This window comes from Pogona vitticeps, chromosome 4 (assembly GCF_051106095.1).
Source record: "Pogona vitticeps strain Pit_001003342236 chromosome 4, PviZW2.1, whole genome shotgun sequence".
In the NCBI taxonomy this organism is placed as follows: Eukaryota; Metazoa; Chordata; class Lepidosauria; order Squamata; family Agamidae; genus Pogona; species Pogona vitticeps.
Window position 1 is genome coordinate 126,503,379 of NC_135786.1, and position 16,332 is coordinate 126,519,710.

Here is a 16,332-nt window from a genome sequence, read left to right on the forward strand (position 1 = left end):
TATGAGGTGGGACAAAGAGTCAAGAATCGACCCAGGGCCCTCCTCGTGGGTGGGTGGGGCTTTAGGGTGATGCGGGGGGTTTGTGAGGCCACAGTGAGCCTATAAGAGTGGTTCATAGACACCGGGGTCATTTCCTCCAGCCTGGCTCCTCCTCCTCAGCCCCAGGAAGTATTGTGGAAGGTGAGGAGAGCTCACCCACAGTAAATTCACCCTAACAAAGAGAAAAGAAGGAAAAATTGTGCTGCCCTTGTACAAAACCTAAAGACAAGGATGGTTTGTACCTTTATTATACCACTAAACAAACATAAACATAGGGCGGCTTCCAATCCTGCACCGATCTTCAGCAGGCTCAGCACCACAGAGTGATATAGAAAGAAACATAAAGGTGCCAAAATCCATGGCAAGATTTGTGGGACAGATTTCCTCGTTTAAACCAGATTCTCAAACAGAGGCAGCAGAAACATCTCAGAAGGGGTAGATTTCAGATTCCACCTCTTGCCATATGGATTAGAATGTCACTCCCAATGAGGTTAGACAAAGGGTTACCAGTCACTCAGTACCCAGTGATCTCCCTGACACACATAGCCCTCTAGTGAAACACATGGCTACTTTCTGGCTGGAAGCAGAGATGCATAGAAATGTGGCAGACCCCTATCAGAAAAGATGGGATAGAATTTGGTATAGACACCAGCAAAGTCAAGTGTAATTGTTTAAGTGATCTAATAAAGCAGAGGTCTCCAACCCCCAGGCCGCGGCCTGGTACCAGTCCGTGGGCTTCCTTGAACTGGGCCACGGACACGGATCTCACCCCCCCACGCATGCACGGCAGACATGTCACGTTTGTGCAACACATCCCTCCACAAGCATGACACGCCCACCCGCAAGCGCGACATGCCCACCTGTGACTGTAACATGCCCCTCCGCAAGCACAACACACCCACCCACAAGTGTGACACACCCCTCCACAAGCACAGGGGTGCCCCTGTCCACCCCGTGCACAGAGCTCACACCCCCCCAACTAGTCTGCAGTCCGAAAAAGGTTGGGGACTGCTGTGCTAAGCAACAGAATTTTGGTCATTTTTTAAACATCAAAAATGAGGTGTCTTCTCTGCAGTGAACCACCTAAATACTGTATTCCCCTGTATTCCTTCCTTCTTTGCATATTAGTCAAGCAAATGTGTGAGGTAAGTTTTTATGTAAGTGGCAAAAGGAATCAAACATTTGTGAGCAGTCATGAGAATAACTCCAAACTACCACTCCCATTTTGTCCCTTAATAGAGTGGCCCAGATAGTAGAACATGAATGCTGAGGGGAGAGAATATTTATAGGCTCAAGAGTGTTGTGGTAGATGTGATGAGACAAGATGCTAATCAGGATGTGGAACATCAATGCGCCAAAGATTATCAAGGGGGAAGGAAAACTCCACTAATTTCAACAGCAAGATGTCTACGAGGGCAAAAGCAGAACAAAAGAGTCCTGAGATATGTTAAAGATATCTTGAAAAGAAAAAAGAAAGAAGGCTGCCTGTAAACAAGGCACTGGGATAGCACCCTCCATTTGAATCAGAGGGTCTTATCTCTTGTTTCCCACATCTGCATCTGTGTTTCTTGAAGGGCTGATGCAGTTTTTCACTCATAACAAAGGAAGGAACTTGTTATGATGTGGTTTCGTGGTTGCATAGGCCTTTGTACTGTTAGTGACATTTTCAAATGTTAACTTGGTTTACAGAAAAAGTCAGAAAGCCCAGGATACACTTCTGCTTGTCACCACACACATAAATGCTTTTACCAATGTACTTATGCACTATCACATAAGGTCATGCAGCCATTATTTACAATGTATGCATGCTGAGGCCAATTTCTGAATTTCTGACCATTCTTCCCCGAAAAGGATATCATGACATTAAAGAATGCCTGGCACAAAGTAATGCAGCTGCCAGTATTCGAAGAGTTGAATCTGCCCCAACTCAGCCATTTTTGTTGTCTTATGTTCAATAGCTGTGGGATGACCACTGGCTTTTATAGCTTTAAAAGGAAAATTTATAATTAATGGGAGGGGGCTACACATGTACAGCTTTCACACTACAGTCGGGACTCATACTTTCCAGGTTCCCATCAAGTGAAGAAAGCAACCCTCAGGTAGGCCTCTGTTTTGTTCGTGCTAAGATTCATCTGCCAGTCTTGTCAGCTTCTGTACACAGAATGGGTAGCATACCATTTTGTCCTTCCCTTCAGGCTGCCCCTAGGGTGTTCTAATTTGTCCTGACAGGATGCTTGGGTGTATACACTTGTATATGTGTTTAGCCCCTCTCTCTCTGTAATCAGGAATTGACTTGGAAGGAGTAGTCTCTATTACCATACCACTATGGATGCACAGATACATTGTGGTAGACTCAGAAAAACGTGCAATGGAAAAAGAAACTAATTCTGACGTCCCACCTCCCTACATGTGTTTGAAGGCCCACTGCCATCTTCCTACTCCCTTCAACATTCATGTGTCACATTGACAGAGTTCTTAGCTCTGTTTTACCCAGAAAAACCTCATAATTCACATGTAATCAATGCTACAAGTTGGTCATCAGCAGTTATAACAATGCAGTGCCCTGGGAGCTAAGGTTTCTAGCTCTCAGACCACCAGAGGAAGTCTTCTTGTTGTTGTTGTTTAGTCATTAACTCATGTCCGACTCTTCGCGACCCCATGGACCAGAGCACGCCAGGCCCTCCTGTCTTCCACTGCCTCCCACAGTTTGGTTAAATTCATATTGGTAGCTACAATGACACTATCCAGCCATCTCATCCTCTGTCGTCCCCTTCTCCTCTTGCCTTCACACTTTCCCAACATCAGGGTCTTTTCCAGGGAGTCTTCTCTTCTCATGAGAGGACCAAAATATTGGAGCCTCAGCTTCAGGATCTGCCCTTCCAGTGAGCACTCAGGGTTGATTTCCTTTAGAATGTTCTCCTTGCAGTCCAGGGGACTCTCAAGAGCCTCCTCCAGCACCACAATTCAAATGCATCAATTCTTCGGTGGTCAGCTTTCTTTATGGTCCAGCTCTCACTTCTGTACATCACTACAGGAAAAAACATAGCTTTCACTATGCAGACTATTGTTGGCAAGGTGATGTCTCTGCTTTTTAAGATGCTGTCTAGGTTTGTCATCGCTTTCCTCCCAAGAAGCAGGCGGCTTTTAATTTTGTGGCTGCTGTCACCATCTGCAGTGATCATGGAGCCCAAGAAAGTAAAATCTGTGACTGCCTCCATATCTTCCCCTTCTACAGTATTTGCCAGGAGGTGATGTAACCAGTGGCCATGATCTTAGTTTTTTTGATGTTGAGCTTCAGACCATTTTTGCACTCTCCTCTTTCACCCTCATGAAGAGGTTCTTTAATTCCTCCTCACTTTCTGCTATCAGAGTGGTATCATCTGCATATCGGAGGTTGTTGATATTTCTTCCGGCAATCTTAATTCCGGTTTGAGATTCTTCTAGTCTGGCCTTTTGCATGATGTATTCTGCATATAAGTTAAATAAGCAGGGAGACAATATACAGCCTTCTCATATTCCTTTCCCAATTCTGAACCAATCAGTTGTTCCATATCCAGTTCTAACTGTTGCTTCCTGTCCCACATATAGGTTTCTCAGGAGATAGATAAGGTGGTGAGGCACTCCCATTTCTTTAAGGACTTCCCATAGTTTGTTGTGGTCCACACAGTCAAAGGCTTTTGCGTAGTCAACGAAGCAAAAGTAGATGATTTTCTGGAACTCTCTGGCTTTCTCCATAATGCAGCACATGTTAGCAATTTGGTCTTCTCCAATACTTTGTCTGTCCCATTTCTACCCCTCCATGTGACATCACAGTGATCTGCCTCCTAATTTCAGGTTTTGGCCTTGAAATCTCAGGAAATGGTATGCTGCTGATCTCCCAGTCCCAACAGGAACTATCATACATATAAGAATCAATGTTCTGTATATGAAGCACAGGTTTACATTATTTTACAACTATTTTTGCTCTGCACAGGCTTGCTGTAATTTCTTGGAAGATCAATTCTATATTCCTCCCTAGGAGAAGAAACAGCTTATATAGCCTTCATCAGTCTGCAGGGTTGCCCCAAAAGAAGGGAATGGTAATCCACTCTTGAGTAATCTATAGCTAGAAAATCCCAAAAAGGGCCACCATGAATTGGAATCCACTCGATGGTAAATTCTCATCATCCTAGAAGGGGATGCATGGAACAGAATGTGTCCCTCTAAATGTGTCCAACTGAAAGTTGTTGTGCAGCAAGACAAGCATAGCAAAGAAAACTGAAGTATGGATGTGAATAGCCTACCACTGAGGACATTTAAGGCTCCGTGGTAGATGGCAAAGTCCCAGCTGATTCAAAGTGTTGTCTTTTAGAACTAGTAGGTTACCTGGAACTCTCCTCTTAGAGAAGTCCGCTTCAACTGCTTATGTTTCTTTGCCTCCATACATAGGACTGAGCTGTACATCTGTCTTGTTTGATTTTACAACAGTGATACTCTTGACCTTAGCATTTGGTAGGTGGCAATATGCAGATAACTGGTGAAGAGGACAACAATTTTCCCCCCAATTTTCAGAAACCAAATTTTCCATAATTGGGAAATATATGGAGGTACTACTGTGGTAGAAGAGATTTTGTGCTGCCTTAGAATGAATGGCAGTACGGTATATAAAAGACATATGATGTAACAGCAACTATCACAGAACACTATCTAATCGAAATACCAAAACATGGAACAGACTGGACCTTTGTGAGGAGAATGCTCATGATTCCAAGCATGTTCAGAACAGTGGTATGTCTGAATAAATTCCTGGGTTCCCCTGTTTGACTTTTCCACAGTAGAAGCTCAGTGAGTAATAACGAGAGCACTAAAATAATAAGAGCGGGCCCTGACAGAAACCACATGTCAGACCTCAATCTGATCTAATAGGCATTAGAAGAATGGAATTTCCCACCATTACCCCTTTCCTCAGAGGAAGAACTGAAGGCAACCACATATATGAAATTAAGTGGGAGGGCAGTCTAGATTACCATAAGCATCATCAAAGGAATACATTGTTTAACAATGGGTCAGAAGTGGTACACAGCTGTGAGTTCCTGGTTAAATTCCTTTAGCTGTGCAGCAGAACTGTGAGGAGTCACAGAGCAGCTTATCTTCAGGTTCCCCAGATTAGTCCGCTCCTTTTCTCATCAACTGGCACTTAAGAGTCTCAGTAACTCACTCTGAGACACAAGGAGCAGAAAGACTAAAAGGTTTCAATACTTACAATTGAACAGATCAAACAGCAAACCGACAAACATGGCTGCCTTCAATAAGAGACTTCAACAGAGGAGAGGGAAAAAGCTCTCAGCAGAGAGGTGGGCTCTCTTTGAAATCAAAGGCAGGGAAGGAATTCTTAGTTAGTGCTGGATAGATTGACAGTCACCCCAGCCCATAAAGGTCTCTCCCAGCCAGACAAACTAGAAGCAGCATGACAGCTTGTAAAAACTCCAAGAACAACAGCAGGCAAGCTGGGAACCAAAAAGCTTCCATAAATCCTTCTGTGTGCCCATAGTGACTTTCTGCTTGTATCACCTGAACATGTCACATACACCCAATGTATTTGACACGTGTCTTTTCTATTAGAAGATTCTTCTCAATACACCTGGAGCCTCGGGGTTGCTCTTCAAAGGGCAAAGGTGAGCCACAATTGCTATCGCACTTGCTATGCCAACTAAAGTAACTCTATTGATCCTAATCGCCCATACAAGAAGTAAAAGCAGTTAAAATCAAAAGGTTGAGTGAGAACCAGTCAGATGCACATCCATTTAAGCTTATTTCAACTGGTCTGTTGGAGAGCAGGAAGTGCTGCATTCATAATATTGGATTGCCATCAGTTTGCCAATAATATTTAAACAAACATGTTTTCCTGCCAATTATGAAAATCAGAAGGAAGAAAAGGAAAAGATTTCACTTCTACATTCTTACAACGGAAATACTGAAAGAAATTAAGAAAAGTTGCTCCAATGGCAACTGTTCCAAGCAGCTAAGGGCATATGTTTAGCCACAAGGAAATGTTGACCCTCTTTATTGGAAATGCTCTATAGCCGTACAAATAAATGTAATAAACCATGCCATATCAAGATGCCAACAGATCTCACAAAATGAAAACATTATTAACACTTGAGTTTTGGCAGCCACAACTTTGGAAATGGAAAGATGAGCACAAGCCACTCATTTGTAATAATGAAACAAGTCTATGTGGTGAGGTAAACCCTTTCCGTCAGACTGTATGAAATTGCTCTTTGAAATCTGAGAAATTTAAAGACTAACCGCTATATTTTAATGTGAATTTTCATGGATGAAGTTCATTTCCTCAGATAAAACAGTAAGCTCATAAGACTGTTATGGACCCATGACTAGATTGGGATACAGATAATGAACACCATGACAATGGCTTGTCAGTAAAACAATAGATTATAAGGCTGTGAATGTCAATTATCTGTCTACAATGTAACAATAGCACAGTTGATACAAGAAGCAAACTGTCAATTAATATGAGATTTCACATTTGTTAATGACTTAAGTAGCTTAATGAATTCTGTCCTTTTAAGTGGGCCTCCTTCATATATTCCTCATCTCAATTGTTTCTCATTTAAGACTTATTTTATAGTGGGCTCCTCCCCCCCCCATGGTGACCTTTGTATCATTCAAAGAGCATGCAAGTAAACTGCAATGTTCTGAAACAGTTTTTAGTGTATCCTCAAAAAAAAAGAGAGGAAGGAAGGAAGGAAGGAAGGAAAAGAAAAGAAAAACAGAGGCTGTTGTGGACCCTTAAAAACAACGGCTGCATTTTAATGTAAGTTTTTTGTACCTTGCCATTTTTGATAGCACAAAATGTTTCCTTTGGCAAAATAAATAAATAAAATAAGATAAATTCTTAATCCAGGATATACTCTGGGATGTCCAGTTTTCTAAGAACACAGCTCTGAGCGGGTTCCAAATGTAGAATGTTAGGCTGGGTGCCCGAATCAGCACTGCAGCCTCATTTATACCTTAAGAGTAGATTTGTACCTCCCAAGATTTAAATGTTTGTTTCTACATTCCTTAAATTTAGCACAGATTCACTTTCAGACTGATTACCATGCCCTACTCCTTATCATTCCAACTGCTATGTACTTTGAGTGGCAATCCCAGTATATGTATGATTAGACCCTATTTCATTGTGTATCTGTTAGTGTTTCTCACAGGGGAAGATTATATTATTTATTATGGTTTATTGAATTTATATTCTGTGTTTCTCCCAAAAACATGACTCACAAGGCAGTTAACAGTAATATTTAATTTAAAACTACAATTAAAACGAAAGAATACCAAATATGACACTGTAATTATATTAAAGGTCTAATCTAAAACCAATCAGAAACATAATTAAAAAAAAACATAACTAGGAAAGATAATAATACAGGACCCAACAATTTACAAGTCTTCAGCAACCAGTCATTTGCTGCAACAATGTTCTGCCATAAACAACTATTGCTTAACTTCTTCAGTTTATACAGAATCCTTGCTAGTTCCTTAATGAACACTTTTCAGTTTGTACAAGCTGAAGACATACATGGTCAGGATGTCTGGAGATGTAAGACTCAACTAACACACAAATTGGTTTTAGGGATGACCAAGTGAATAAAGAGTTGTTTGCTTAACAAAACAAAACAAAACCTTTTCTCTACCTTTCCCTGCAACAAATGAAAAACAACGCAAAAGAGGCTTTTACTTTCATTTTGAGATTTTCTGTTCATTTCTGAAAGAGAACATCTGAAATCCAAATAATTTGTTCCAATGAATTAGAGGAACCCCGAAATTCCAAATGTCATCTGGATTTCTTCATTTTTTTAACCCTTGTTTGACCCATGAATATATAATCTTTGATTTTGTCAACAAATAGTGTCAAGAGCTGTAAATATTTGCCAGTTCCCAATCAAGATTCAAAACAACGTGGGGTTGGGTGGGAAGTATGATACTTTAAAATGGTCAGGAAGTGGTGAGGCCTGCTCTTTGCTTGGTGATATGTTCCAGAGAGGAGGAGGAGCATGCAGGGGGTGTAGCCTGCTTTTCATCCTGGTGGAAGCCAATGGACCACTCCTATGGCCTCAATGTTGTGACCCTGGCCCTCCAGTGTCTAATTAGGGAGTGGGAGAGAGTCTGTTGGCATCATCTGTCCCTGACATATGTAGGACCAAGACATCTGGAAGCTGTTCCAGTTGGATGAGGTGAACCACTAATCTCTCATGGCAAGATATGCAAGGCCTGAGTAAGTTTGGGGAAGGACCTAGGCCACTTCATCCATTCTGGCATGAACTGATCCTACAGCCATATGAATGCTACAGTGCCGCAAATGGAAGAGGTTGAAGCTAGTGTGCCAACAGCATCATGAGGTGGTAGCAGATGGCATCCAGAAGATGGCAAAGCAAGTTCACCTACACGATTGATACTTTATTAGGGGCTCTCTGCAAACTGCTCTGTATGGACCATTCAGAGGCTGCAGGCTCTGATAATCACTAATGATTGGTGGGATGCCTAATGTGTTAACTATACTTTTTTGATTATTTTTGCTGCTGGCTGCTGTTCTCAAAGAAGAGAAGGGAAGATACAGAACTGAGTGGTTGGTGTGGGCAAATAATATGTATGTATGTATGTATGTATGTATGTATGTATGTATGTATGTATGTATGTATGTATGTATGTATGTATGTATGTATGTATGTATGTATGTATGTATGTATGTATCACTTTGAATTGTGATGGATTGGCAGCCAGTAGAGCCAGTAGGGAGCAAGTGTGCTCCCTATTCCCTGTTTCCAGTCCCAGTTAACAATTTGGCTGTGGCATTTTAGATCCTCTGGAGTTTCCGAACACTTTCCAAAGGCAGCCCCACATAGAGTGTGTCATGAAATTGAAGGAGAGTGGGACTTGTAGTCAATGAGGGGGAAAGAAAATGGAGTCTGTCAGGTTTTAAAAGTGAAAGGAGTTGAAGACATGGGAATGTGAGAAAGGCAGAGAGGTGGTTTTTCTTAATTTACAGCCAGGCTGGTACAGTGTGAAACCTGATAAGGATGCAACGAGGAAGAGGCCCCAGACCCAACAAATTCCTTTCTAATTGGAATGGAGATAAACCACCTGCATCTTTTGGGGTATAAATCTAATAATAATAATAAATCTTCATGGGAATTTAGGGTGGAGTGAGCAGTTACGCTTCTTTGAGTTAATTGGTTTACAATCCGAGGAATGTAGAAAAATGGAAGATGGGTTATGTTGGAGAGAGACGATTGTGTGGAAGAGAACTTTTGCCTGAGAGAAGTTCTTGATGGTTTGTGTTATGTAGCTTGAAGGAAAAAGAATATAGGTAAGAAAGAAGGAGGTGGGGCTAGCCCACCTTAGCCCAGTTTTTAGTGTTTATTATTTTAATGGGAATTAGTTGTTGTATTTAACTATGGTAATCCTTTGAACATGTCTTTATGCTAATCCTTAAGCAAAAACAAACTGTTTCTATGAAACTATATTTTCTTAATAAAAATAATTATAAAAATCTTCACTAAGGACTGGTCTCTTGGATCAGCAGGGTTTGGCTAAATCCAGAGGAGTAGTAAAGGCCATTAATTACCTATCATAGAGAAGCCCTATTTAAATGACCTATTGTGAGTTCTAAGGAATCACAAAGCCCATGTTGCTGCATTTGCAAAGTACTGAGTAAAAGTAAAGTGTTCTTTTAAGGTCAGGCTTGTTCCAGGTACAAATGCTACACACTGCTGGAAGTTGAGGACTTGCCCCAGCATAAAGTGGTAGATTTGTGGCCTGAGGAACTCCCTGCCCAAAGGGCCTATGCTCCTTAGGGAGATTTGGTCCAGACAGAGTGTGTTACAGTAATCCAACTTTGATGTAACCAGGGCATGTGTTCTAGTATCAGTTTTTGTTTTATTTTATTTTTTGGGTGATGGGAGCTTTGACTATATTTTCACCTTTATTTGCTTCCTTGCTTTTCTCAGCTTTTTGGAGAGGGGCTATTTGGGTTTTTTTTTTTTAGCTTTTGCTGTTTTTCCCCCTGTGCATTTTCCCTGTTTGGTTAATTTTTTAAAAAAATATTATTTTGTGAATTTAATGTGTATTCATTCTGTTAAAGGTGTATATTCTGATGGTTTTTAATGTTTTTTTTCTTTCTCATGTAATATTACCTATTATTATTATTTATTTAATTTATACCCCACCTATCTGGTCGGTGAGGACCACTCTAGGCGGCTAACAACAGTAAAATAATACAAGTAGGTTGTAGGTTGATTGTTATTGTGCCTCTGCTTTTTTAGAGTAGTTTTTAAGGCTTCTTGAAGTACCCAGAAACGTGAAAGGGAAACCTGATATTAAAGAACATCTAAGAGACTTTCTCTTTTATGTAAAGGAAAACGATTGGGGTATGAAAAATATGAAAATGAAAAAGACACTTCTGGACCCTAAAAGAACCTTCAACACAGCAAGAACAAAAAATTACTCTACTTTGAGGACATGTAGAATATGTGCTTACCAATTAACTGTATGAGAAGACAGATGCTTATCATGATATGAGAAAAGAATTGATTATGCAGCTGTGCTGGCCCATCAGTAATATCAGACAGCTGTGTTTGGGAATTCAGTGTGTTGTCAATCTGCTCATTAAAGAAATTTATTTTGAAGACACAAGTGTTATCATTTTTCAATTAGTGACTTGTATTAATAATGCTAATACAACTTTGAAATGTCATTTTCTGTGTGGGTATCCATCTACACTGGGTCCCTATCCCCTAAATGTACACTTTGTATATAAATGAGCTAAACTTGTCATCCCATGCATCTGAGGAAGTAGATTGTTATTTACAAAGTATGATAAATCTGAAGTAAATCTGGTAATCTCTCTTTTGTTTTTATTTTTGTTTTGCTGTTATGTACCCAAAACAAACGAAAACAGCCAATTCTTTGAAAAAATATATTCTTAATATTTCATACTTAGGAAAATGCCATAAGTGGTCCGGTGGGCCAGATAGGCGGGGTATAAATTAAATAAATAAATAAATAAATAAATAAATAAATAAATAAATAAATAAATAAATAAATAAATAAGGCATTTCTAAGATTGTTTTCAGCAGTTTACCAGAGTTGACAGAGGAATATGTGTGGCAACAAATACATAATCCAGATTTCTATGCACACACATATTTCTCCTCCATAAAATTGCCAGACTAAAGCTAATTATTTTTCACAAATGATTGTACAGTGTAATTAGGCAGTTTAGAAGAACAAGTAATCTATCATTTAGTTAACTGATACTTCTCTCTAGCACTAGGAAAACAGCAGCAGGTTCAAGGCAAGAAAATGCTAGAGTCCACACAAAGCTGCTTTCCTGCTTCCTCTCTTAGAAAGAAATGGGCTAAATCCAAGTGTTAGGGCCCCTCCACACTGAGCACTTGTTAAACTTTCCTTGCACCTGTGACAATGGTATTGCACCCAGGTATCTACACAATGCAAGGCTGAAACTAGTCTTGACAGAGTAAAAGAGGCACAAAACCCTTTGCTCTCTCTCTCTCTCTCTCTCTCACCCACCCCCACCCCCATGTCCATGTGCACATTTTTTTTTCTTCACTCTAACTGGCTCCAGTGCAGGATCTACTTATGTGCACATCAGTACTGTATTGATGCATGCTGACGTGTGCAATTTGTGAGTAGGTGTCTTGTCTTGGGATGTCAGCTGTTCCTGCCTTCTGTTTTTAATTTTTAAACAAATATTTTCACTTTCAGGCCATAGCACAAGAATGAAAACTGAAATAAAAAAGAAACATAAATAACAGAATAAAAATGGGGGGCGGGGCGGAATGGTGGGTGGTGAAACACGGAGGGAGGAGACAGTGAAATAGGCAGGGGCTGGGCAGAGAAGGTAGGCAAAAGAGGGTGGCAACCTGTTTTGGGTGTGAGATCTCAGGCCACAATTTTGGATGTGTGTGGATAGGTGGTACTGGGAACAAAGGAGTTATAATATGTATTTAAATGGATGAACTGGCCTGGATACATCCCAGCACATCCAGCAGCACACAGCTTCCCCATAAGTGCACAGCAGTACCAGGGTAATCTATTCAAATCTGTAACAAAAGATTCCTGAACTACCCAGTACAGCTCCAAAATGACCAGGGAAAATGCCACCATGTGGATGAGCACATGAAGAAGCAAATAAAGGAGATTTTTAAAATATATTATTTGCCACAAAGGAAATCATCTGCACAACAATGTTAAGGGATGCAGAAAAAGTGTCAGGAGTATCTATATTAGCAACAAAAATTAAGTTCATTTTTTACGGACAACATTAAACCACAGAAATGACAAGCATGGCTTTCTCGCTGCCCTTTCCTTCCTGGCAGTCAACTTGATTGGATGTCTGGCTTTTTACGCAGTAGCATCCACCCATGGAAGACATGAACTGATTGGGCGAAATGTTGCATGCAAAATCTACTAAAGGCTATGAGAAAACATGTACAACTCCCTGTGGATTACTGAAAGAAAAGAGGTACCTCACACAGATGACTCATCAATTATTGAGTCATTAATTATTACAGTAACTTGTGGGGATGTGGGTAGCACTGCAGGTTAAACTGCTGAGACACTCGACTGTCAATAGAAAGGCTGGCAGTTCGAATCCATGCGATGCGGTAAGCTCCCGTTGGTTTTCCCAGTCCTGCCAACCTAGCACTTTGAAAGCATGCAAACGCAAGTAGATGAATAGGCACTACCTCGGTGGGAAAGTAACTGTGTTCTGTGTCTAGTTCTGCTGGCCACATGGCCACAGGAAATGTCTATGGACAAATGTCAGCTTTTCAGCTTACAAATAGGGATGAACACCATGCCCCTAGAGTCGGACACAACTGGATTTAATTGTCAAAGACAACCTTTACCTGAGAATAACTTACTGTTTCAAACCAAGTACCAGCAGAAAGATTAGTGTTGCTGGCACTGTAATTGGTTTAAACAGCAAGTCACTACACAGTATTAAAGAGTTCTTGAAGAAATTCTGATAAGCATCACAACCTAGCCATTGGTGGAGTAGATTATCCAAATAGCATGCATCACTTCCCTGGGATCAAACCTAGCAAAGCTTTTACAGTATTCCCTGAAATGTTTTCTTGCTCTTGGCATTTTACAGCAGTGTAGTTTTACTTCATCCGCGTGCCTTACAAATTCCTCTGCTGCTGAATTTTAGTGCTGTTCTGTGCTCTGGCTGCTTGCCCCTACTGAGTAATATCTGGGTTTGGAAACAATGTTTTTAGGGTTTTGTTTTGTTGCTGCAGATATGGCTCAGCATCAAAATGCCAAATTGGACATTTAGTCATTCTGAAAGCCAGACTTTCTCCACTTCAGATCAGAGTGAAGCTTGAACTGAGATAACAAATGCCACCAGAGATTGAAATCTCTTCTAGTGAAATGTGCAAGGACAGGAAGTGTTTTACATCAGAAAGCAGGCTGCTTGAGCAAGAAAGAAACCAGTGCCAATGTCAAGGTAGTGTTGTTACTAAACTGGGGCCAGAACAGAAATCTGCTTAGACTAATGTGTATTTATAGAAATTTAGAAGTTATTACTAGAACCTAAGCTTCAGAGAAGGAAGCCTATTGATTCCTCGTTCAAATCACCTCAGAAAAATTAAATTAATTTGCAGACTACTGTATATCCTCCAAATAATTTATTTAATATGTCCCTTAACATAAATAGTTTTCTATCTGGTAATATGGACTGAACATAAAAACTAATTTTTATTCAACTAATCATGTCCATTAATCCCCATGATAACTCAAAATACAAGGCAGTAGCATCAGGACATGATTCCTTTCTTTTGTAGATATTTACCATCAGATGAGGGGACCAGCAATGTTTCCTTCCTTCTTCCCTTTCTCTCTTTAATTTTTTTTCTTTTCTATCCATGTGATTTTTTTGCTCTCTCTTTTAACTTTGCTGCACTAATGCTTCAGAACTGTGCTTCCCACCCCCCACCCCAAGGTGAACCCTAATCTCATAATGACACAAGGACTAAAAACACCATGTTTGGTCTTCCTTTCCACAGGGACACAAGAGATAGCTTTGTAGGGCAACATCTTCCTTTTTATATAGGTACTTTGACATTTTTTTTCCTTGTCTGAGAAAGACATCATTTTGAAGTTTAAAATTGTATGCACGCTGCCAACTTCAGCAAGGTGTAACAGGTAACTCAGCTGCTGCTATGAGTGCTTTCCCCTCCTCCCTGCAGTCTTGCTCACACAACACATAACTGTGTTTGCTTCTGAACACCACCACATTTTGTGGCCACTGGCTGCCTTTAGCTGATGACTGAAGTTTAGCCTGTGATCAGTTAAGACTCCTAGATTCTTTTCATATGTATTCCTGCCAAGTCACCTGTCCTATATTTGAGCATTTGCTTTGTCCTGTCTTAAATCTGTTCTCAATGTTCCTCATTAATGTGGCTGGAGGGGCATGGTCTTATCTCCCTTTGGCTTTCAGAGGGAGTGTTAGTAAGGGGAAATCCACACCTAACAGAGTCTTTCTTTCCACCACGCCTCCTTTCATTTGTATTGTCCAAAACTGTGGTGTATCCATCAAAAAACAAAACAAAACAATCTAGAATACTAAAGAACCAAAACTGGCACCGTTCTGCACTGCTGTATGGCTTGGTATCATGTCTTATACCAAGAGTTGATATGGATTTGATCAGGTTTTCCTAGAAAATGTTGTTTCAGCCTATGATCAGTTTGATTCTTGGAAAGAATCTTGTAAAACTGCAGCAAATGTGTGTGTTGAATGTAACCATACGTTTTACAAACGGATGGAAAATTATCTCCACAAAACGTAACTTCATTTTCATTCTGAAGAAAATAACTTACGTGTTGAATTAAGATCAAGATCCAGAACTTTCATTAATATTTGATGTATGATATATTTGATGTATGATATATACATCAAATATTGGCTTTGATATTTGGCTGCCTGGTAGTAATTTTTATTTGCACATATATAGGAAAATGTTTTTAATATGCTTGATAGACAGTATATGGAGAAACTATATAGGCTAACACAGAGCAAATACTGGAAATGTTAAGAAATTGACAAGTAGTGTCATATGTAGTACCCACATGGGCTACTAGATGTAGCAAGTGTCGCGTTCCCCCCAGTGTCCCCTGTTTGTTTTCCCTCAAACACAGGTCCACCTTCAGACACGATGTGCTATTTTCTCCCTTTACACGCTGCCACCAGTGGATCTTTATCCACCCTGTACCAAATATGAATCTTAGACACGGGCTGCCAAATATAACAGGTTTATTTATTGTTTGATTGGTGAATCACAGAAGTCACAGATGTTCTTTTATTGTTCAGTCATTAAACTTGGATAGGATCACACGTTTGCTTGTTGGTATTCATTCACATTAACCACTGTACAATATCTTATGACTGTCTATCTATTTCCTATTACTTTTCTCTCTTATCTTTTCTCTAACACACACCAGCTTTCCAATCTCTGTCTTGACACTTCAAAACCTCCTCTCTAACCCTCTCAGTCTCCAACTGTTCTCCTGACTCCACCCCTCCTGTCCTGCCATAGTCTCCTGTCCTAGAGCTCCATATGTCGGACAGGCGTGACTTGGGCATAGCGCCACAGCCAGATACTAGCCAGAATCCAGTGTGCCTTTCTTTGGGTCCTTTTGCTTCTACCACTATGGCAATCTTCCCTTTGTCTTGCAGCTCCTGTACATCCTAATATCTGTACTGGAAGGATGGGGAATCCTTTGGAGAGATTCTTGCCACCACAGACAGCTGCCAGGGGGAGGCTCAGTTGTGCTGGTGCTGGGTACTGAATTAATGTTAGTTCTTGGTCATTATTGGCCACTTATAAGAGTTGTAAATTTAAAAAATGACTCATGAAGGACTGCCTCTGGCCTGCTGTGTCTGATGAAATGAACTAGTGTTCACAAAAGACAAAATAGGGTAAGTGCTCTCAAGGTTGGGGTTAGGGAGTGTCAAATCTCCCACTGAGTGGGATGATAAAACGTTCTGTCAATATACCATGTTCAAATTAGTAAAACTCCTTAAGATAAGGGGGTGTGTGAGAAAACCATGCTAGACTTTTAAAAAAATATGCAGTAACACTTCACTACTCAACTGATGTTTTATGCATCATAAATTACTTTTTTCTTTTCTTCCCTTGTCCTTTTGAATCAGAATTTTGAACCCAAATTGTGGATCTACATGAATGATTGAAAATGAAATTAACAGAATGAAAT

The 16,332-nt window shown here is 40.3% G+C and overlaps 1 long non-coding RNA gene across 1 annotated transcript; it reads left to right on the forward strand.

Annotated features, from left to right (window-relative positions):
• Positions 1-1,357: 1,357 nt before the first annotated feature.
• LOC144588909 (uncharacterized) lies at positions 1,358-10,873 on the forward strand. The gene is made up of 2 exons (XR_013544666.1): positions 1,358-6,853; positions 10,448-10,873. It is a non-coding gene; the product is annotated as an uncharacterized LOC144588909 (long non-coding RNA).
• Positions 10,874-16,332: the final 5,459 nt, after the last annotated feature.